This window comes from Muntiacus reevesi, chromosome 7 (assembly GCF_963930625.1).
Source record: "Muntiacus reevesi chromosome 7, mMunRee1.1, whole genome shotgun sequence".
NCBI classification, from domain to species: Eukaryota; Metazoa; Chordata; class Mammalia; order Artiodactyla; family Cervidae; genus Muntiacus; species Muntiacus reevesi.
This window is the reverse complement of record NC_089255.1, coordinates 1-18,908: the sequence shown is the minus strand read 5'-3', so window position 1 is coordinate 18,908 and position 18,908 is coordinate 1. Positions and strand designations below refer to the sequence as shown.

At 37.2% G+C, this 18,908-nt stretch overlaps 1 long non-coding RNA gene and 1 other non-coding gene across 4 annotated transcripts; both read right to left on the bottom strand.

Annotated features, from left to right (window-relative positions):
* Positions 1-5,308: 5,308 nt before the first annotated feature.
* LOC136171923 (uncharacterized) lies at positions 5,309-18,846 on the bottom strand. 3 transcript variants are annotated; one of them, XR_010663943.1, is made up of 6 exons: positions 18,556-18,846; positions 17,810-18,038; positions 14,062-14,245; positions 11,569-11,823; positions 9,015-9,209; positions 5,309-6,557 (listed from the first exon to the last, which is right to left on the bottom strand). It is a non-coding gene; the product is annotated as an uncharacterized lncRNA (long non-coding RNA). The 3 variants fall into 3 exon arrangements; XR_010663941.1 differs by having other exon boundaries at positions 5,311-6,557; positions 11,623-11,823; positions 18,556-18,844; XR_010663942.1 differs by having other exon boundaries at positions 5,311-6,557; positions 9,015-9,196; positions 11,623-11,823; positions 18,556-18,843.
* On the bottom strand, positions 13,803-13,875 carry TRNAG-CCC (transfer RNA glycine (anticodon CCC)). Its single transcript has one exon. It is a non-coding gene; the product is annotated as a tRNA-Gly (tRNA).
* Positions 18,847-18,908: the final 62 nt, after the last annotated feature.

Below are 18,908 nucleotides of genomic sequence, written 5' to 3'. Positions count from 1 at the left end.
ATATCATTGCATGCTTTACCTTTTTCTTTGATGGCTCTGGTAATCCTACTTCATGATCACAGCAGCCATGGCTCTCATCTCCTATCACAACATACCAAGAAGGAAGAAGATATAGAGGCTAAAGACCCTGTATGTCTTATGAACTTTCTTTTTTTTTCAGGATGGACAATCTCTCTCGAGATCTCTTAGCAGACTTCCTCCTAGATCTCACTGACTAGAGCTGGGTTTACACAAATATGTACTCCTCAATCAAACATAGGCAAAGGAGAGCTGGATTGTCATGGCCTGCTGAGACCAGGCCAAGCATGCTGCCCATTATGGTTTGGGAGGCTTGTAAGAACCTGGGCCCCATCTTCAGAGATTCATATTTATTTGGCTAGAGTAGGGTGCAGATATCAGGAGTTTTAAACATTTCCACAACTCTAATATGCAGCAGGTCGGGATCCAAGAGTCTATGCCAGCTTTGGTGTTTCACTTTTGTCTGGCCTGTTCCTACTCTGTAAAAAGCAGAGCTCTGTTAGCAGGAGGAGCAGGCAGACCCCACAGCTCACAGTGTCTACCAGAGGAGCTGACAGTAGATCAGGTACACGGCCTCCCCAAGAGAGCATATCTGAAATCTACAGAAGACATTGTTCATTTAGGCCCTTCATGAATTTAATTCGTCAATCTTTATAGAATGTATACCACTGTGGAGACCCTGTATATGTATAAGGTAAAAACTGGGAGCAGAGTATACTTTATCTTGTAAGTCCAATTTCCTTGTAACAACCTTCACTCAGCACCTAGAATGAGATCCACATTCTAGTTACATTAGGTGCTAGGTTCAAGCAGAGAACAGAGATTCTGCCCTAATGCAACTTACTTTCAAGAATACAGTTGTGCTCTAAACATTGAAGAGAATTGTAAAGAAATTCATGCAATGGTTTCCTCCTTCCATGAGTTAACAATTCAAGGCTGCCTGTTCACTTTCTACTGTTTAAACTCAATATTTAAGTACGTACATGTTCTAGACAGATACTGTTACACAAAATAATCCTAGTCATAAAGACTGCAGGCTTAGATATAGGGGAGATATACTAAAGAAGTAGTATATTATAGTTAAGTGCCATGAAGGAAAAGAATAGGCTCTTATGAGAGAGTTACAGGGCAACATAATTGAAATGAAAGGAGATCCAGAAAGGCTAACTGTTTAAAGTGAGATGGAGACAAATTTAAATTCAGATTAAAGCACATTCCTTCCATTTCTTAATTTCTGTTTTACTACCTTCTCTTCTAGCTGACTACCTGGAACTTCTTGAAAGACTCACCATCTTGCCAGTGAAATTGATCGAGATGTTATCTCAGAGAAGCTGCTTTCTCAAGATTTTTTGGGCAAGACATGTGCTCATAGACTCATGTTTGTCTTGCTTGCTATATTCTCCATTGTTTCTTATCACCTGATTTCCCTTTTTTTCATATATTCCTCTCCCCCCTTTCATCCGCCCCACTGTCTTTTTTCTTCCTCTTTTCAAAATATGAATTGCTCCTAAATGCACTTAGTACTCGGAGAAGGCAATGGCACCCCACTCCAGTACTCTTGCCTGGAAAATCCCATGGACAGAGGAGCCTGGTAGGCTGCAGTCCATGGGGTCGCTGAGCCGGACACGACTGAGCAACTTCACTTTCACTTTTCACTTTCACGCACCGGAGAAGGAAATGGCAACCCACTCCAGTATTATTGCCTAGAAAATCCCTTGGACAGAGAAGCCTGGTAGGCTACAGCCCATGGGGTTGCAAAGAGATGGACACAACTCAGGACCTATGCATACCAGCATACCATATCATGGTGCTGCCAAATATTAAAAGCTGAGAACTCTTAAAGCCACAAGCACACATGTGAGCTGTCTTCCAAAAGACAAAACAACAACAACAAGAAACCCCAAATTATGTTAATTTGTTCAGAGGTATGAATGATGTAGCATACACCATTGTAATTGACTAAGCCAAAGCCTTTGACTGTGTGGATAACAATAAACTGTGGAAAATTCTGAAAGAGATGGGAATACCAGACCACCTGACCTGCCTCTTGAAAAATCTGTATGCAGATCAGGAAGCGACAGTTAGAACTGCACATGGAACAACAGACTGGTTCCAAATAGGGAAAGGACTACGTCAAGGCTGTATTTTGTCACTGTGCTTATTAACTTATATGCAGAGTACATCATGAGAATTGCTGGGGTGGATGAAGCACAAGCTGGAATCAAGATTGCTGGGAGAAATATCAATAACCTCAGATATGCAGATGACACCACCCTTATGGCAGAAAGCAGGGAGGAACTAAAAGGCCTCTTGATATAGAAACGAATGAAAATGAAAACACAACAACCCAAAACTTATGGGACACTGTAAAAGCAGTGCTATGGGGAAGGTTCATAGCATTACAAGCTTACCTCAAGAAACAAGAAAAAAGTCAAATAACTAACCTAACTCTACACCTAAAGCAACTAGAGAAGGAAGAAATGAAGAACCCCAGGGTTAGTAGAAGGAAAGAAATCTTAAAACTTAGGGCAGAAATAAATGCAAAAGAAACAAAAGAGACCATAGAAAAAATCAACAAAGCTAAAAGCTGGTTTTTTGAAAAGGTAAACAAAATTGACAAACCGTTAGCCAGACTCATCAAGAAACAAAGGGAGAAGAATCAAATCAACAAAATTAGAAATGAAAATGGAGAGATAAAAAAAAAAAGAAAGAAAATGGAGAGATCACAACAGACAACACTGAAATACAAAGGATCATAAGAGACTAGTACCAGCAGCTCTATGCCAATAAAATGGACAACTTGGAAGAAATGGACAAATTCTTAGAAAAGTATAACTTTCCAAAACTGAACCAGGAAGAAAGAGAAGATCTTAACAGACCAATCACAAGCACGGAAATCGAAACTGTAATCAGAAATCTTCCAGCAAAGAAAAGCCCAGGACCAGATGGCTTCACAGCTGAATTCTACCAAAAATTTAGAGAAGAGCTAACACCCATCTTACTCAAACTCTTCCAGAAAATTGCAGAAGAAGGTAAACTTCCAAACTCATTCTATGAGGCCACCATTACCCTAATTCCAAAACCAGACAAAGATGCCACAAAAAAAGAAAACTACAGGCCAATATCACTGATGACGATAGATGCAAAATCCTTAACAAAATTCTAGCAAACAGAATCCAACAACATATTTAAAAAGTCATACATCATGACCAAGTGGGTTTTATCCCAGGAATGCAAGGATTCTTTAATATCCACAAATCAATCAATGTAATACACCACATTAACAACTTGAAAGATAAAAACCATATGATTATCTCAATAGATGCAGAGAAAGCCTTTGACAAAATTCAACACTCATTTATGATTAAAACTCTCCAGAAAGCAGGAATAGAAGGAACATACCTCAACATAAGAAAAGCTATATATGACAAACCCATAGCAAGCATCACCCTCAATGGTGAAAAATTGAAAGCATTTCCCCTAAAATCAGGAACAAGACAAGGGTGCCCACTCTCACCACTACTATTCAACATAGTGTTGGAAGTTTTGGTCACAGCAATCAGAGCAGAAAAGGAAGTAAAAGGAATCCAGATTGGAAAAGAAGAAGTGAAACTCTCACTGTTTGCAGATGACATGATCCTCTACACAGAAAACCCTGAAGACTCTTCCAGAAAAGTACTAGAGCTAATCAATGAATATAGTAAAGTTGCAGGATATACAATTAACAACAGAAATCTCTTGCATTCCTATATACTAACAACGAAAAAATACAAAGAGAAATTAAGGAAACAATACCATTCACCATTGCAACAAAAAGAATAAAATACTTAGGAGTATATCTACCTAAAGAAACAAAAGAGATGGACAGGGAGGCCTGGTGTGCTGCAGTCCATGGGGTCGCAGAGTCAGACATGACTGAGCGACTGAATTGAACTGATACCACTGTAAAACTTTGCAATTTCAGCTGTGGGTTATAGGCCTGAAGCACTGATATTACCTGGGATCTTGCTAGAAATGCAGAGTCTTAGATCATACAAAACCTGCATTTCAACAAGATTCCTGGTTGTTTCATACGTACATTAAAACTGGGGACTTGCAGATGCAGAGGATCCTAGAACATAGAGTTATGAGAATTAATAATCTTACTTCCTAGACACCATTGTATATTTAACCTTCCTGGCATAGCCATTTTTGCTTTCTCAGCACTTTTTCATTTCTTTATATTCTCTAAGTTATCATATGTTGCTCTTCTCATTCCATCTGTAGCACAAAATATTACATATCTCTAAGATCTAGAAAATTGTAGCTGATCAGTCATCCACTGCCTTTTCTGTCTTCATTCAAAATATCTTATTTAATTTTGAAAAGCTGTATTAAACTTAGTTTCTAATTCCTTAGAATAAACAGATACTAACACAAATATAAACTGAGACATATTAATTAACCAATGTTTATCTTTAATAGGAATCATGTACATCTTACTTTCTCAAAATTTCTATCCAGTTATTTAGATAATTTTGTTATGTGACGTGCTTACTTTTCTAGATTCTTTTCTAAGAAGTATTTTGCTATCTGCCTTTTCTTTAAATAAGAGCCATAGCACCTCAGGTAAAATTAACCTTGGTCTGTTAACACAAACATTAGACAGTGTTTGGTCTTTAGATGTTTAAATATATTTATATCTGTAACATTCTGGAGAGGGAGGTCACTGTTGTGTGGAATATCAGCTCTGAAAATACTTGGCTTGAACCTCGAGCAATCCAACCAACCTTGGATCTTCTTTGTCTCCAGATCATCTACAAATGTTAAGGTTTTTTCCTATGTCAATAAAGAATATACACACACATATGAGTTTGATTTTGTTTTTAAATTAAACGTGGAGCTAATATAAAATAAGATTTATAAGGTATGTGTAAGGTATCAAGTATCATAGTACAATGAAATCCATGTAGCCACTGCCCAGTTTAAGTAACATAACATACCTTTAAAATCCTGCCCCTGCTAGATACCATAATCTTCCCTTCCTGCTCCCTAATCACTCTAGAATTTTATGATCATTTCCTTGCTTTTTCTCAGTTATACAACACTTGTAACTCTAAATACTGTTTATTTTGAACTTTTATATTAATAGAATCATATGATATATATTCTGTGACTTTTTTTTTTTAAACCTGACATTATTTTCCTGGTATTCATCTGCAGTAATTTTTGTAGATAAAATTCACTTATTCTCACTACTCTATTGGCAAATATTGAATACACCTTAATTTATCCATCTACTACTAATGGAAAGTTGGATTATTTGCAATTTTTTGCTATTACAACTGTACTGAGGGACTTTCCCAGCAGCCTAGTGGCTAAGAATCCGCCTTCCAAGGCAGGGAATGCGGGTTGATCCCTAGCCCAGGAACTGGGATCCCATAGGCCATGGGACCTGAGCCTGAGCGCCACAACTAGAGAGAAGCCCACAGGCTGCAGTGAGGATCCTGACGTAACCAAAAGTAAAATAAATGTCAGAAAAGTGAAGCCGCTGCACTGACAGGGTCTTTGTGTTTATGCATTAAGGACACGAGTCTCTTTATGGCAGTGATTCAGTCCTCACTGAGTACCACTGACTGACTATGTTTTACGATAAATGACATGTAATAATTCTTCTGTATTGATTCTATAAGGACTTGCTTTCATACAAATGACAGCACATGATAAATTTAAGAATAATATTACCACATTTCAACTTTTTGGAAAATGTATTTCAGACTGTTACACAGAATCACATGATCCTCAAAATTCAAGTTTACAACTGATCTTCACAAGACCCTTATCCATATACACAATAGTTATTCAGAAGGAAAAATTCGATACAGTATTTTAGTAGTTACGTGATTTGTAACCAATACTGAATTACTGAAAGCCGAAGAACTCTCAATGAATTACATATAGGATAACCATTCTCAAATACAAGAAGCGAGACAATAAAGGAAAATTTTCTGTTCAGTCGTAGAAAAATGATAAAGGCATTTATGATGAGATAAATGCTTTAAGTTAGTACACAACCTACTGGGTGAATAAAACTGCCACACTGGTTGGTAGTTTTCCTCTTGAATATATGTGGTATGGCATCATCCATTTTGGAGAAGAAAACGGCAACCCACTCCAGTATTCTTGCGTGGAAAATTCCATGGACAGAGGAACCTGGTGGGCTACAGTCCATGGGGTTGCAAAGAGTCAGACACAACTGAGCATGCACACATTACCCAATTATCTGACATTAAGTAATACGTAAAATTTCAAGTCGGAGTTCTCAAAACGGTTGCTTGTTATTTTTGAATAGTGTCTGGTGTACTCAGAGTGTTTCTTTTCATTTATCTTTTCTTCTTTTATAAGGTTTAGTGGGACTGTGCAATGCTGGAGCAATAGTCCAGAATGTCCTGAATAGTGAATTCCATTGTAACACCAGATCCAGGATAACAGCGAGCTATCAAACCTTCAAAATGCTTGTACTGGCGAATGAATTCATCCTGCATGGAGTGCCACACCACCTACAAAATGAAAATGAGAGTCGCTAAACTGCAAGAGGAAACAATACATAACAAGAATGTAGAAATACTGTCAAGACATATTCTAAGCATTTAGGATAGCATAATTCACTTTCACACATTGGAGAAGGCAATGGCAACCCACTCCAGTGTTCTTGCCTTGAGATCCCAGGGACGGGGGAGCCTGGTGGGCCGCCGTCTATGGGGTCGCACAGGGTCGGACAGGACTGAAGTGACTTAGCAGCAGGATAGCATAATAGTTAATCACTGTGGATGGTGACTGCAGCCATGAAATTAAAAGATGCTTGCTCCTTGGAAGAAAAGCTATGACAAACCTAGATAACATATTAAACAGCAAAAACTTCACTTTGCTGACAAAGGTCTGTAGAGTCAAAACTATGGTTTTTCCAGTAGTCATGTAGAGATGTGAGACTTGGACCATAAAGAGGGCTGAGTGCCAAAAAACTGATGCTTTCGAACTGTGCTGGGGAAGATTCTTGAGTCCCTTGGACTGCAAGGAGATCCAACCAGTCAGTCCTAAAGGAAATCAACCCTGAATATTCATTGGAAGGATTGATGCTGAAGTTAAAGCTCCAATATTTTGGACACCTGATGTGAAGAGCCGACTCACTGGAAAAGACCCTGATGCTGGGAAAGATTGAAGGTGGGAAGAGGAGAAGGTGGCAGAGGATGAGATGGTTAGGTAACATCATCGACTCAATGGACATGAATGTGAGCAAACTCTGGGCAGTCCATGGGGTCGCAAAGAGTCGGACACGACTGAGCAACGGAGCTGAACTGGGAGAGAGTGAAGGACAGGGAAGCCTGGCGTGCTGCAGTCCACAGGGTCACAGAGTCACGTCTGAACGACTGAACAACAACAGTTAAGAATGTACATCCTGAAGGAAGATTCGTAACTCCTCGAGTGACCTTGAGTATGTTACACCACTCTTCTGTGCCTCAAGGCCCTCCTTATCTGTAAACTGGGTCGTGATAATAATACCTTCCCCACAGGTTCAAATGAGATTAAATGAGTGAATGTATGTAAAGTGCTCAGAACAGTGTTTGACACAGTAATGTTTATTACATTTCAGCTGTTATTGTATCTGTTCCAATAGCCAACACAGATGTGGCTATGCACTACTATGTATGAAATAAGACTAAGGATTAAACGAAACTTCACAGCAGATGAAAGTTTAATTTATCTAAAATTAAGGATGCAAAACACTTCTTGATGACATGGAGAACACCAAGATGAGTCAGACTAATCATGAGCAGTCAAAGGGATCTATAGTCTAGAAGTGGAAACTAAATTGCTGACAGATATAAGCAGAAATCAATACGACACTGTAAATCAACTGTACTTCAGTCAAGAAAAAGTAAACAAATGAACAGTCCCATCAGAAAATAAACCTTAGACAACTATCAAGGCAGAACCTGACACACACACACTGACACGGCAGCGCTGTCAATAGGCTACACTTACTCGACTTGTTTCACATCAGCACAGTGCAAAGGGCTTTATGCACGTATTATTCTATTTAAGTCTCATGACAACCTGGTGAGGGCGGGTACTATGAACGAACACCACTTCTATCTGCCAGCTCAAAGAGTGCCTTCTTCGAGGATTTTTCCTTGTAAATCCTAAATGTCACAAACCTTAAATTCCTAACAGTCAGCTTAAGACTATTTTACTAAACAGCTTTACTTACACTTTTTGCTTCTCATCTTTTAGCTCACAGTATTTCTTCCACTGGGAATGCCACTTCTATTTTATCTGTTAAGTTAGTATCTGACTTCCAGAGACTAACATAAATGCTTTCCTTCATGAAGCCTTCCATGATGCTAAAATCAAGAGTGATTCTTACTCATCTCTAACTGAGGTTTAAACCTGACTCTATCATACATTAGCTATGGGATCGTGGTCACATTACTCTACCTCTCCAAGCTCTGATTTTCACATGTATAAAATGGCAATGGCAATAATATTAGTGCCCACCTAGAGAGTACAGGTATTATTTCTGCTTTTCAAATAAGGAAACTGAGGCTCAGAGAGGTGAACTAACTTGCTCCAAACCAGGCAGTTTTACCTAGAGGCAGATTATGAACCCATATCCAGGCTCCCATGCTCACAATCACTCCACATTCCATTCCCTTACTACCTTCCAAACTAAAACAAAACACAGAAAGTCATGAAAAACCCGTCCCCAAACAAAAGCAAAACAACTTAATGTCTCAAAATGATACCACAGAAAGATAAAATACACAGAGATAGCCATATAAACTTGTATAAATATTCCTTTTTTCCTCACAATTTACTAATCTTGTCTGCATTTTATATGGCGCTTTCCTCCTGCACTAAAATTAGAAAATGTATAGCATTTCTAGAGGAATATTTAGGGGAAAATAGATATATAAAAGGATGTGCAATCTAGGTAGGTTAAGAGAACTAAAGCATACCTGAAGTAAGTTCTCCTCTTCACATAAATGTTTATCAACCTTCTCGTAGAGGTTATCGAGACCTTTTTTCACTTCTTTTCCAGGAGACTCTTTAATAACTTTTCGGAGTTCTTGCTTGTTAAACGCAAGTTGATAGCTCACTTCCTCCTCTCTTATACCCTGTGCCACCCGAGCTTCCACACCTTCAAACAAATGCTTCAAGGAAATGAAAAGAAACAACGGCTAAGAACGGCTCTCACTACCACTTAAATTAAAAAAAAAAAAAAAAATCTGATTGTAAACTAGTATATATCCACTGTGTAAAAATCAGACGGTGTGTGAAAATATAAAGGATAAAATAATAATCAGCTATTATCACACTACTCAGAGATAAGTACTGTCAAAAGACTAGAATTCCCTCTAGTCTTTTGATGTGTGAGTATGAAAATGAGATTAATTTTGTATGCTATATTTTCCATTTAATATTTGATATGTTTTTCCCAAAGTATAAATTTTAATGGCTGCATCATGTTCCGTCCAATGACTATACTATGTTTATTCATTCCTTCAGTATTAAGTATTTAATATTTTTTACTTTTTCTCTTGAAGTTGGCAAAATCTACTCATCAAAAACAAAATCTATTATAAATACAGCTATAAATAACTTTCATACATAGGTATTTACCCACATTTTTGATGACTGTCCAGCATAAATTTCTAGGACTATAATTCTTCAGTTGAGGAGTGTAATTGTTAAGCATTCTGAAGACTCTTCATATACACAAATTGCTTCCCAGAAAAGTTCAGTTACTTTATATTTCTGTCAGCAGTATATGACACTATTTAATCTTATCATACTATCATCAGCATTATCATAATTAAAGAAAAATCTTTGTCATTTTGAAAAGTGAAAAAGGGGGACTTTCCTGGCAGTCCAGTGGTTAAGACTCTGCCCTTCCAATGCAGACGGCATGGATTGGATCCCCGGTGGACGGACGGGGATGGGGAACTAAGATCCCACATGCCAAGTGGTGTAGCCAAAAAAAAAAGTAAGAAAGGTTTATTTGTCATTTTATTTCAATATTCTTCAGCTAGCAATGAAGTTTATCTGCTTTTCATATGCTCAGTAAGTACATTCAGAACCCATACCCATTTATATATTGGGATCCTAGTGCTTTCCTGACTGATTTTAAAAAGATCTTTTATATTTAGCATCCTGACTCTTGTACTGTTATAAATATTCTTCTCAGGCTGCCTTTTAAGTGTAAGTGGTTTTTTAACATGTATATTGGCAAGTCTTTACTTGAGCACAACATGATTTAATACTGACAAGTCAAATCCCCTCTCTACTATTCTCTAAAATTTTCTTAGCAATTATTTATTTATTCTTCATTAAATTACTACATTTTTAATAATAATTTTCTAGACAAATCTGTTCCAGATATTTAAATTTTTTTTCTACACAGATTTTAATTAATGTATTTATTTTTCTACACAGATTTTTAATTGGTTATTATAACATATAGGAAACAAACTGTTTTTTGATATATATATATACCTTGACTAGGTTAAAAAACCTACTTTACTTTACAAGATGAAATAACTCCCACATGTCACACACAGGTGATTGTAAGCCCGAGGGCCTCCCAGGTGGCGCAGTCACAGACTCCGCCTGCCAGCAGGAGACACAAGAGGCCCGGATCTGACCCCTGGGTGGTAGGATTCCGTGGAGAAGGAAATGGCAGTCCATTGCAGTATGATTCTCTTTCCATATGTCTTTATGTTTCGGTCTTACTGCATTGGCTAGAGCTTCTCTAACAATGTTACATAATAAAGGATTTATCAATGTGTCTGCTCTAAATTTGATTTCAAAGGAAGTTCCTTTATGTTGCAGTTACGCATCATGCAGGCTTTAGGTCTGAGACAGACCCTTTACCCTAAAGGAATATCTGCCTGTTCTTCAGTTTACAAGGCACTGGTTCTGCATTTGAATTGCTGACAACAGACAGACAATTTTTATTTGACTCTAACTTCAAAACAAAGATGACGAATCACACTGTGGACCTAATTTGTTAGAAGGGTCCATTTAAGCTTCTACTATGTTGCAAAGTTCTCTAAAACTACCATTTCTCATGTTTAAAGATCAGATTTGCTCTGGGGAATGACAAGTCAAGAAAGGAAGGATAAAGAAAAGGCAATGAATAAAACAATTTTTTATTTTCTTTTTATCTTGATAGAATTTTCAAAATCTTCATCTGAGCTAGGGATAAAGGTTAGCCATTTACGAGGTAAGAAATGGAAGACTGGTATAATGGAAAAGGCTAAATCTATGGTTAATCCCCCTGCTTTGCTACCTGTCAATTACTATAACTTTTTATTTACTTCCAATTTCTTCATTTGTAAAACAAGGATAATGCTATCTTACCCCACATCATCGTTTACAAGAATTAAAAGAAATAATGTATATAAAACATCTAGCAGTGTCTGAGCAGCTTCAATATCTCAGTCCATCCTTCCTTATCCTCCTGCACCCACCAATGAATGAGCAAATTTAAATGTCTGTTGTGTTACTCACATCTAAACACAGGTTCAAAACCAAGAAAAAAATACTGAATGAAAATATGCTGACATTTAGCTTTTCAAGAGGTTGTCCTAAAGAGTATATGACATAAGACTGAAGGTGATCTGTGTTTTTTTGTTTGGCTTCTTTTTTTTTCAGCTTCTAGACATGAGATTTTCAAACGAGAAAGTGTTGCAAAAATATGGTGGAAGTTTTCCATCATGAGGACATCCCTGGGGGTCTTCTGGCTTTCGTTCGCTACTTTCTCCACTAAAACAAAAATGGAAAAAATGTAACGATGACCTGGTATGACTATGACCACATTTAGCTATGGAAAAATTACATGATTTTTTTCATTTATAACTTTAAGAAGTAAGCACATTTCTGGACTTAATCAAATAAAACATACTGTATTGAAGGATCGACCTAAACCTAAATAAAAAATCATTCTAAAACAGTTATATATATATATATATATATATATATATATAATATATATATATGGCTAAATTTGGATTCCTATTTCACATCTTTTAGCCAACAAAATTCTAAATTGTTCAAGTGCTTACAATGTCAAAGGCAAATAAATGAATGCAATTGTAAGTACTAAGAAAAATAAACCTAATTAAAGAAATAATTCTGTGGTAGTACGAACTTTCTAAGAATGGCCCAAAACTGAGAAGTCATAAAGAGAAAGATGAATAAACTTAACATATAATTTGGAAGCTCTTACACAGTAAAACATACCATAAGCAAAACTGAATTATATCCTTCTAGGTTAACAAAGGATAACAAGACTGATAATACCGAGAAATACTGGGTCTTGAGGCAGATGTGACAGAAACTTTCACCAAACACTCAAAGGACCAAACTGGTATAATCTTTCTATGTGGTTATTTGGCAGAAACTCAACAGACACAAAACTTCTGACCCAGGAATTATTTCTAATAACTGATCCTAGGGAAATCATTGGACAATATACAGAAATATACAGAAAACTGGAAACAAACCAAATGCCTGTTAACAGAAGATCTGCTAAGTAAACAATGACAGATGGAACTCTATGTAATCATCAGAAGTGACTACGGTTATCTGTATCAGGAGACAAGGACAGACACTAGAATCACAGAGTCTAGCAGGTTCCAAACAGGGTGTAAGGTGTGAGAAACATTTCAAATTACAGAACACACAATATGTGCATGTCTGTCAGGGAGAGAGATATACTGAAAAGTTCACACAGGTAAAAATTAAATGTTAACCTTTGTATGATGAGATTACAAATTACCTTTAGTTTCTTCTTGATTTTTAAAGTCAGTGTGCTGATTTTGGGGGGTATGTAATGAGCATATACTACTTTACAATCAGACAAAGCAAAGCTACTTTGAATTTTAAAAGAAATATCAACCATATAAACATTCAATCATGTAATTTATCATCTTTCCCCTAAACCTGTTTCCACCAAAAATGTATTATCTCTAACTGTTGAGATAATTCTACTTTGGTCATTTTTTTTAGTTTTAAAAATTCCTGAATTGATGCAGTCAGATCATTTATTTCAAATTAAACACATCCACACTGTTTCTGTAACTTAACTGTGTGATCTGACATAGCTAGATGATGAATTACACTATTTTAGCATTAATTTGGGCTTCCCTGGTAGCTCAGCTGGTAAAGAATCGGCCTGCAATGCAGGAGACCCAGATTCAGTAACTGGCTCGGGAAGATCCCCTGGAGAAGGGATAGGCTACCCACTGCAGTATTCTTGACCTTCCCCGGTGGCTCAGATGGTAAAGAAACCACCTGCAATGTGGGAGGCCTGGGTTTGATCCCGGGGTTGGGAAGATCCCCTGGCTGATTGCACGGCAACCCGTGCCAGTATTCTTGCCTGGAGAATCCCATGGACAGAGGAGCCTGGTGGGCTACAGTCCATGGTGTTGCAAAGAGTCGGACATGACTGACTGACTAAGCACACACACATACAGACATCACTGTTGATCAGCTCAAGAAGACTCTTGCTAAAATGCGAATGTAATCCACAAGGTCATTTTTGTGTTTAAAAAATGAATTTCAACTTTGCATACTGATAGCCCATATGAACCCTAAAATATAAGTAGTTCCTGGTAAATACAAAAGGGTTTTACACACTGTTTTTCAAATTTAAGAAATCTTTATTATTATTATTATTTTTAATATATATATATATTTTTATTTACTTGTGCCAGGACTTCATCGCTGCATGTGGGATCTGGTTCCCTGACCAGGGATTGAACCCAGGTTCTCCACATTGGGAGTGTGGAGTCTTAGCCACTGGACCACCAGAGAAGTCCCAAATTTAAGAAATCTTTAATTTCAGAAAACTTAAAAAAGACTAGAGACTATGGAAAATAATGAACACATCTGTCTCCCAACTTCTAACTTAATCAGAAATAATGAAAACAACTGACCAAAAACACCAGAAATAAGGAAAACCACCACCAAAAACTTCTTCATAATGTAACAAAAGTTTACCATTAACAAATACTCCTCTGATAAGTTTAGTATATGCTTTATCTAGATCTCCACGACACTCAGCATTTTTAAAGATTGATTCTGCGAGTCCAGCAAATTCTTCAAATTCAGCAACAAACGGGAGAATTCCTACTTTACTCTTCTTTGAGATCTTTACTTCTTCCATTTGCCTTATTTGGTTACTCTAAAGTTAGGCAGAAAGCAAGGGAGAAAAATAGCTAAGCAACTTAGAAACAACGTACAATTAAAAGTAAATATATATACCACAAAGGCATGATGTAATTTAATACCTAGAACATTTCGGACATGTACTAATCAAAGATTAACACAATATGGATAACTATGAAAAACTATTTCCAGAGATTAAAAAGTACATAGATATCATTGAAGGAACTAAAATCAAGGGAAAAAATCCAAATTATTCAAAACAAAATGCACTCAAAGCTTGTGAACCTCAGGTCTTTGTTTCAAGTAAAAACAACCAATGAACACTTCTATCATTTATAAAAGGTAAGTATATAATGATTGCCCACTTTGGGGCAGAGCAGATACCAGAGCACACACAGGATCTCTCAAGATTATTTCTGGTTGGTGTCTATATAGTCAAGTTGAGAACCACAACCATTTCCAAATCTCATCAGCCTAAAATTTGTTTGGATAGAGAAGTTCTATGTTTTGGGGGTATGAGCACAGAGGAGAACAGGTACTTCTACTGTGGATTTGCATTATATAGTTTTCCATGTACCTATTAGTCATTCACTCTAAATCAGTATAGCAAAGTACTTGTGTAAGATGGATACAAAGTAACAAATAGACATATAGACAGAACATAGTCACTTTGGTTCAAAATAATCAATTATGATTCTGTGTACTTCCAGGGGATCTAGTTCTATTCCCAGTAAGAAGTACACTGCCCAAGTGTTGAGTCATTTTCAACTCCTACCTAAAATTTCATTGTGCTGAGATTCTGGGGGTATAACCTGAAAACCATATGACATGTAGAGATTAGAAAAGTAACCGTTCTTTTGTTCAATATGGTATTGGAAGTCCTAGACATAGCAATCAGACAGGAAAAATAAATAAAAGGAATCCAAATTGGACAAATCATTCTAAAACCTGTATGGAAACACAAAAGATCGTAATGCCAAGGCAAGCTCAAGAAAGAAGAACAAAATCAGAGGTATTATGCTCCCTGATTTCAAACTATACTACAAAGTTACAGTCATCAAACAATATGGTACTGGTACAAAAACAGACATGTACATTAACAGAACAGAGCGCCCAGGAATAAACCCATCCTTATACGGTTAATTAATCTATGACAAAGAAGGCAAGACTATACAATGAGGCAGAGACACCCAGATCATACCATTTTCAAAGGTTAAAGGGTACAAAACCACATCACTGTAGTGTGAGGAATCCTGAAAAGCAAAGTAAATGCAGGTAAGAAATGTACTGGAGTGCAGTGTCCAGCTTGGTAGTACTTGATATGTTTCTAATTTTATCCCTAGTTCTTGGCAGGCTAATCTTTTTAGCCCCGTTCCTTGAAGAACACTTTGGGCTTGGCCACCAGATGAAAGTACTAAACTCAGATACCATCTATTCCACTTTCTGCAGTTGTCTGACATTCATTCTTTGGCTCAATACACAGAGAACCATTCACTACTCTTTCAAGGTATGCTTTAGGTCCAGATCTTGTCCCAAGTACCAAAAACATGTAACACTTACTGAGCACACACAACTGACGACACTGTGAAAAGACTTGATTTAAATTAAGAAACAGATTGATGATAACCAACAGAAGGAACCATCCTCTTCCCTTTAGTGACAAGGTCCATCTTTTAGAAATACATGCAATTTAGGGAAAAAACACGACTTTATACCTTTGTCTAGGTTAATTTAACTAAATTTCTTCACTTCCCAGTTTTGAGAGGAACACGAACATTCTTCAGCAAACTATTACTAATTACCACTATTGTTCCCTGGTGACTCAGATGGTAAAGCATCTGCCTACAATGTGGGAAACCTGGGTTCGATCCCTGGGTCGGGATGATCCCCTGGAGAAGGAAATGGCAACCCAGTCCAGTACTCTGGCCTGGAAAATCCCATGGACGGAGGAGCATGGTAGGCTACAGTCCATGGGGTCGCAGAGAGTCGGTCACGACTAAGCGACTTTACTTTCACTTTCATTACTGTCATCATCATCATCATCATCATCACCATTACAAGCAATTAGTTACAAGCTCTTATTCTGTACCAGGCAATGTGCTAAGCACTTCATTTGAACCCATGTCTACATCTCCCTGACACTATTATATCTTACACTTCTAACAATTACATTCAACTGGATTGAGAGGTATTATATTAAAGTTTTATATACTAGCTTTATTCACTGATAAGAGCAAGAAAATCTTCATATTCTAAAAATGTACAGTGTTCTCATGGTTAATGTTCTAGCTATTCTTATTCTATGTCACATAGGACTCATTATCTTAGACTTTAGTAATTCTTTATTTTCTTTTTGGCAATCAGCTTACAATCAGACCTTACAGGTTTATCATCACTTCTGAAGAAAGCTGGGCAGGGAAGAGGATAAGTGGCCAAATTTCATAATATTTCAAATGCCAGTGCAATCATTTGGTGGGGAAGGAGGGTTAACAAGTCTGTTGAGGTGACATTTACGTTTCTACGGATGGCTTTTAAACTTTCAGAAATCAGTAAGCATTATTTTTAAAAAGTATAAAAGATGAAGTGGATTTTAATCACCCTTAATATTTTTATTATTCTCTCATTATTCTATGGGCTTCCCTGGTGGCTCAGCCGGTAAAGAATCTGCCTGCAAAGCGAGAGACCTGGGTTCGATCCCTGGGTTGGGAAGATCCCCTGGAGGGAATGGCTACCCACTCCAGTATTCTTGTCTGGATAATTCCATGGACAGAGGAGTCTGGCAAACTACAGACCATGGGGTCACAAAGACTCAAACATGACTGAGTGACTTTCACTCACTCATTATTCTATGGCTATTCAAGCACTGGATTTAACTTAGAGGTTACATAGTAGAATAATTCAGATGATAAATACCTATTTTTACATATTAATACTAAATATATTCATAAAATGAAACTCTTTTTAGAACCTGGCCCAATCCTCTTCATATCTATAAGCTTACCAAAACCTAACAGAAAAAATAAAGTTAATGATTTTTTTCCCTATTAGGAGAAAAATGATAACTACCAAAAGTTGTCATAAGAACAATTTATTCTTAAAGCAATATGATTAAAGCTATTGAACTGAAAAAAATACTTTAATCAATTAAAATAACCCAAATATTAATTACCCTATTGTGATATATTAAAAGAAGAAAAACAATAAATTCAAGTTTCAGTTGCTTCATTAAATCTATGGTCACTAATTGGTCACCTGGGATTTCAGTTACTTAGTGGATCTCGGGTGTAATCGCTGCTGCCTCTGTGTCAGCCACTCCAGGACTGGCCATGGTTCACAGTGTAGACGGGACACAACTTGGCACTAGCCTGCTCCTGGACACTTCAGCCAATACCCTGCTGCAAGGCGTGGGGACAGGAACAGTAGGTCCCCTGGTGGGAAGCCAGAAGTCTTTGAAACACACACACACACACACACACACACACACACACACACACACAGAGACACACACACACACACACACACAGATACTCTGCAATGGTTAAGAGTTCTAAGTTACTGAAAAAAAAAATACCCAACTTACAATACATTTGTCAAAGTTCCTTTTGACAGTCACCAAAACATTTCCCAGTGTAGTGCTCAGAAAAGAAGCGGGGTCCACGTTCTGTGCAGTCCACACATGGCGACTCATTTTGACTAGCATGTCAAGGGAGTTAAAGCTATCGATTTTGTCTCCTAATGCAATCAAGTTGTTCAGTTCTGGCTCAATGCAGCGAAATATTTTAATCATCATCTGGCGGATCATATCTTTCCTGTTCAGAAATACAAAACAGAATAGTTAGTACAAGCTTCAGGTGCATTTACCTTTAACTTTAATCCACTCGGTATACACAAATGACTAAAATTTGATATATCAACTAACACTGTCCAAATAGTTAATTATTCTAGAGTGGTTTCCAACATAAACATATTTTTTTGAGGTTGCATTTTTATCACTCAAAATAACGTCCTTTGTAGAACTGGGTCCTGAAATGTGCTTTGTGATTTCTGAGAAATACACTACAATTCAAATGCAACTTCCTACCAGCAAACATCAAAATTGACTGCATTTGTGTGATTACAAGAGCAAAGAAAAGCCAAAGAGCCATAAAGGGGACCAAGTTTACTTCATTGAGAAGCTCTGTAACACACTGGGCACACAGATCGGTGCTCTGAGTGTTGTCAGCTATGGACAGTAATCTGGACTCCTCACTGGGCAGCATTCCTTCCTGCTCAATTGAAAGTTTACTTTTTTTTCACAATAAACAACAGATAGTAACAAACACATACTCAGATGAAACAGGCAGCGGTGGGCCAGCATTATGTTGCTGTGACAAAGTTCCTCCATCTGTGTCCTCTGCTTCAGTCTGCAAAAATTATTCAGATACTTCACATAACAAAAGGCTAACAAATTGAAGAGTTTAGTTTATATAGCAATAGCCTGCTCAGTCTCCAAATTCTTAGGAGAGAATGTATGATGAGAAATAATGATTTTTAAAGGTAGTATTATCAATGAAATTATATAATTTAACATGTTGCTTCAGAATGTTCAGGAGAAGCTTTGTTTTCAGATTTTATCTGAGAATGAGAAGCTGTGTTTGCTTCTGAGCACATTTAGGGGGGGTGGGGCGGGAGAGAAAGGT